Genomic DNA, 5,794 nt, shown 5'->3' with positions numbered 1-5,794 from the left:
AGAGCAGACGTTATTCAGTCATGTAATTTTAGGAGGTGAAATAATTCTAAAACAAGCTCATAAGCGACAGAAAATAATTCATTGCTTTAGTAAGGACCTAAATTGCAAAGCTTAGAATAATAATTTTATTTCTATTTATATATGATTTAGTGTAATTGTGCGGCATTTGACTTTTAGTGGTTCATAATTGATTTTAAATGGACTCATATGCACTAGCTAGAAAAAATTTCTAATCCCATTGCGTGATGTGTCATATTCTGTGGTAGTATTGTTTTTTTATTTTTGACATATCTTCCAGGACTGTAGTTTCGGAATTTACTTTCACCGCACAAAAATTTATCGATAATAGAAAGTAATTGCTCGACATAACTTCCGTGAAATTTATTACATACACTTCCCATCAAAAATGGCATAAGCAGAAATAAGGGATTCACCGGCAGCGCCGATAAGGCTTATAACAAGGTAATGGTAGTCTATATTGCTATTTATAAGGCCTTATGGAAGCCTTATTTCGAATGGGTGATACTTTCATTGGTTAGGTAAGTGACTTACCGAAACCACAACGTGCCGAATGTAGGCATTTCCTTGTCAAAGCAATGTCGCGCGAATAAATACCGCTCTTACCGAAACCGCAGCCTAAGGGTGTCTTCAAGAGAGGGAGAAAGAGAGACTTAACCTTATTCGCCATGACATCAATACGGCGAAATCAGGTTTAGTAAGAGGGTAGTGCCATCTAACTGGTGGATATTTCTTACAGGTATCAAGCATTAAACTGTTAGATTTACGATCATATCATCTTTTCTGATAAGGTGGACATTTTGTGGTGGGTTGTAGAACTGGAAAACTATAGAATGTGTTCCCATTCGATAGCTTAAATTTTGTACCATCGACAGTAGGTATCGCTTCGTTTTCAATCGGTAATTAAGTTTAGAGTTGCACTTTTATATTTATGTAGTTCACACAGAAAATCTTATTCTGTGCCCATATGTACTTTTCCTAAAGCATATCAAAAACAATTATTTTTAAGATAATGTACAATATTTTATTAGATTAACGATTCGATACGATACAAGGGTTCTGGTACTCGATTTCAAAAAATATCGTTTGAAAACTATGGAGTAAAAAGCATCGGCATCGAATGGGAAAAATATCGATATGGTATCATATCGTATCGAAATTCGTGTCCCTATATTTGAATGAACAGCAATGTATGTATTTAAAAAAATAATTTTAAATAATAAAAAAATTTGAAAAATAACTTTATCTTTGGCTTTGTCGACCAAATTCTTTGTAGAAAAAATTTTTATTATAAATCTCAGCAAAAGTCAAATGGCTAACATGGCTGCTAATGTCATTAAGTGAAACTAACTTCTTTTTTCTACCATGCTTTGTATCGCATGCGTTTCACTTTTATCGTTTCAATCTCATAAATTGTATGTAATGACTTTGGCTAAAATTTCAAAATCAAAAGTTATCAAAACAAATTCTATGGGACTGAGATATAGTATTTTCTTATTTTTAGTCCATTTATAAGAGCGTGTTATATTAAACTTTTTTTTTTATTCATTTGGCTTAAAGATATAAGAAATATCGCATAATTAAAGAATAAGAAAAAAAGATTAAATAAATAATTGGGTGAGTTCCAACGTCAACGCTCGAACATCTAGTCGAGCGCTGGGACGGGGCTTTGATTTTAGAAGGTGAGGCGATTGCACTTCATAACACATGGGGAAGCGGAGACATCAACGAACGAGGTGAGTTAGTCTTTGAATTCGTACAAAAATATAACTTAGTTATAAGCAACAAAACAAGATATCCTCATGGAGGAACTTTTGCAGTGGTATGGAATCTGTATCAGAAAGTTCTAGGCTCAGGATGGTTCTCTGTAGTTCTCCTAGTATCGCTCCGGGATGCTTGTAAGATCCGACGGAGCGTGGACGGAAACTGGGGTTGACTCCCTGGGCCATCTTCTGAGCACGCACTTTCCAGGCGCCACCGAGCAGCCATAGAATGGACCAATCAGAGCTAGAGGTCAACCAGTTACGGTAGACCTTATCACTAAAGAAAAACCAACGTGTCCAATAGGATCTTTCAAGCCTTATAAATCTGAGGGTCCAGGTGGTGTTATACCGATTCAGTTGCAGCATTCTCTGGTGCTAACTATATGCTATTCTTACCGAATATATGGGGTCCTGGTATGGTGGCCAACTCTCAATAGGAAATCTAAAACTGAAGCACTCCAAAGGGTGCAAAGAACTGCGATGCTCTACATCTGTAGGGTTCTGCGCACAACTCCACGGATGCTATGTGCGTGCTGCTCAATATTTTGCCAATTGAAATTGTTGGAAAACAATCAGCGGTGTGTACCGCCTTGAGGCTGAGGGAACTACCAGGATGGAGGAACTCTCAGGATGGCCACACCGCAATCTTAAGGAAAGTAAATATACCGGATACGGGTTACTGTGCACCAAGATTGAACTTTACAACGAGATATAGGATTTCCATTCCAGATATAAAACTCTGGGCAGGAGGGGCTCCTGATAAAAAGGGATCACACCACCTATACACCGATGGCTCTAAGCTAGACGGAACCACTGCAGCGTCTTTCAAGCTGAGGTATAGGTTCCGGGGCACCAGAACATACCAGGCAATGAAAAGGCAGACGAACTTGCAAAATAAGGCCCATATCCTCGCTGCTTCCGCAGGCCTGGAAGGGATTGGGCATGCCGATCGCTACCTGCAAGCTCGTTCTAAGATATCTGTCTCTTAAACCTGTTGGGAACAGGTGAGGTAGTCGCACCACTTGCAACAATACGAGGCTTACATGGCCAAAATGGGACAAAAATCGGTCGACGGATCTCCTCATGCTAAGCGGAAGGGACATAGCCGCAGCTGTGGGTCCGCTAACAGCCCATGTTGCTATCGGAAGGCACGCCGAGGTCCCTCATAACGATTTCATCAGAATCTGCAGAAATGAAGAAGAGCCAGAAACCTTGAGGCACGTGTTATGCGAATGCCCCGCACTTCATAGAAGAAGACAAAAGTTTGTGGGTGCAGGATTCTTTGAAGACCTAACCGACATAGCCAAGGTAGACCGACGGCATCTCCTGGGTTTCGCGAAATCCCCACGAATGTTTGACTAGGGGGGATCTAACGATCCGCGTGGTATCACAACGAGCCCAAAACCTAAGGGCCTATGTGTGCTAGTGGGTTCACCGGCAGCCACTTCAACCTAACCCAAAAAATGGGTATTATTATTGAAAGTTTCTTGAAGAGAACCAGACTTTTCGATCGCAAAGCAGTGATTTTCAAGAATTCTATATATTTCTACGAATTTTTTTTTCTAGATAAAATACATGAAAAACTTTGAGTGCTTTGAGGGACGTCTAAATTTTTTGATTTTAAAATAAAGATAGGGGTATACTTTTTTCGATATATGTAGAACAATTCGAGGGGGTGAGAGCATTAAAATTCCGACTTTACTTTTTTACTGCGTGCATATTCATGAAGAGAATGGAACTACGATATCAAGGACATTGGAATGAAACAGTGATGGCCATTGGTGTTTGGTATAGACAAGGACAAGAAGGCAAAAACATGCCCTTTTACTGGATTGAGTGTAACATCAAACACATTTTGCACCGGGGAAGGGCAACATTTTTTGGAAGAAACGAAATCACCATTAGAATTTTCTTTGTAGCACTTGCTTTTATATATCGACTAAACACAATTAAATTTAATTATATGGAAGAAAATGCCGCGCATAAGTGAAAAAGAAAAGTTTTTACAATTATATTTCGAAGCAGCCTTAACTGATATACATTTTCTTGAAGTATTCGAAGACAACAAAAAAGCATATCTTTCGCGACTTTGACTTTGCAATGAGCGCCAGCTGAAATAATATGGCAATGTCGCAATTTTGTCGCAAGAAAGTTTCCATACAAAAGTAGCCAGTTGTGTCGCAAGGTGGCAAATTTTGCAATAAATGCGACATATGCAGCTTTGCGACGTTTCATGAATCCCACTACTGTATAGGTTAAGCCTTCGTTCAATGTTCTAATACTTTACAAAATTGTTAAGTAATAAGAACGATGACTTAAGTTATTTATAGCCTTTTTAATGTTATTCCTAACATTCGACTTCGCATTCGCACATTCGCATTCCGAAAATTCACATTCGCTTTCGCATTCGCGAATGTGCAAAATATGGCATTTGAACATCCCTAGTACATATGTATATGGAAATTCTTGTTCAAAGATACATATACATATGTATGCATATACATATGTCAGCAGAGAAATGCCAGTGCTTATTTTTGTTGATCGCAACTATTCGTCGCTAGAGGCCGCCTAAGCACGTGTTGCATATTTTCAGGCAAATTTGAAGAGTTCAATTTGTGGTGGAAATTTCCCTTCAACGTGCGTTCGCTTCCCAACACTGCTGATTTCTACAAAATCTTTGTTTACACATACACATGAACAAACAATTGCGAACCTACCCTGTGGGAAAATCTCTGGTTCTGAGCTGGTGCGCTTCTAGTACATTTAGACAACTAGTACAAACAACTAGCGAATTTAACAAGGCGATGTCAATTGCCCTCCGCTGCATCCCTTTTTCGATAGTTCCAAACTAGGCCTAAATTCTATAAATCTGAACCAGTTCGTAAATTGACAGCCGAAAGAAAAAACTATTATGATTTTTCAATCTTTATAGTTCTACCGTGTGTGCGATTTTGAATTATTTTCAAAGAAATGTGTTTTCAATTTGAAATTACATTTTTTTGAAAGATTTTAAGATATGTATGTACGTTTACATATCTAGCTATAACTGAGTTTGCAAAGGTGCTTGATGTTATGGGGTAGATTCCAGAAGGTTCCAAGATGTTAAAATGATAACACAATATCTGGAAAGTGCAGAATGGAAGCGTGGTTGCGTTCAGGAATGCATCAAGCCAAAGCATCAGTCTCTTTTACTTCTAAACTATAACTGATGGAAATGCCTTATTTACGCAACTAAGTTCCAATTAGGCATTTAATCGTGGTTGCGCATATCGGACATTTCCTCCAATTATAGTTTAGAAATAAATGCGTCTGATGCTTTGGCTTGATGCATTTCGGAACCCATCCCATATTTGAAGGAAAATGCCACCAAACACATAGGGCTGGTTTCACCAACTCAACTAAACTTAGTCCAGCCATTTGTTGGACTTAAGTCAAAAGTTAGCCTACCTTTTACACAGCTTATTCTTGAATAAGTCTAAAAAAATTATCTAAATTAAGTTAAGTTGAGTTGGAGATACCAGCCCATATCTATGTAAAGTAAACAAGACCCCCAATAATATCGAACTGATAACGAACTCAAAACCAACCTTAGTTTTCCAATGTTCATAAATAGTACAGTATATTGGTAATACACTCGAAATGGGTTCGAAAAAAAATCAAAACCCTAGTAACAAGAGAGAAACGAGATCCAGCTCTTTCTCGAAGGGAATATAAGACAATATCTCTCTCATAAAAACTTCACAAGGATGACGGAAATTCGTTCCAAAATACATCACGGGAATATACATTGGATAACGAAGGTTCCGTTACACTGGTGAATGGCCTAGATTTCGAATTGAATACTAACCTATTTCCACATTTATTATCGAAGGTGAAACTCGAAAAAAATACTAGTTTTCCATTCATTTTCGAATTGTTAACCAAGCCCAATATTTATTGGGAACTAACCTTAACGAGATTGTTTTAAAAGGGTTGACACAAATTAGAAAATCGAATTCATATTATTTAATAAG

This window comes from Rhagoletis pomonella, unplaced genomic scaffold, assembly GCF_013731165.1.
Source record: "Rhagoletis pomonella isolate Grant_MI unplaced genomic scaffold, Rhpom_1.0 Rhpom_scaffold_00004, whole genome shotgun sequence".
Classification (NCBI taxonomy): Eukaryota; Metazoa; Arthropoda; class Insecta; order Diptera; family Tephritidae; genus Rhagoletis; species Rhagoletis pomonella.
The sequence above is the reverse complement of the archived record's forward strand: the minus strand, read 5'-3'. Positions refer to the sequence as shown.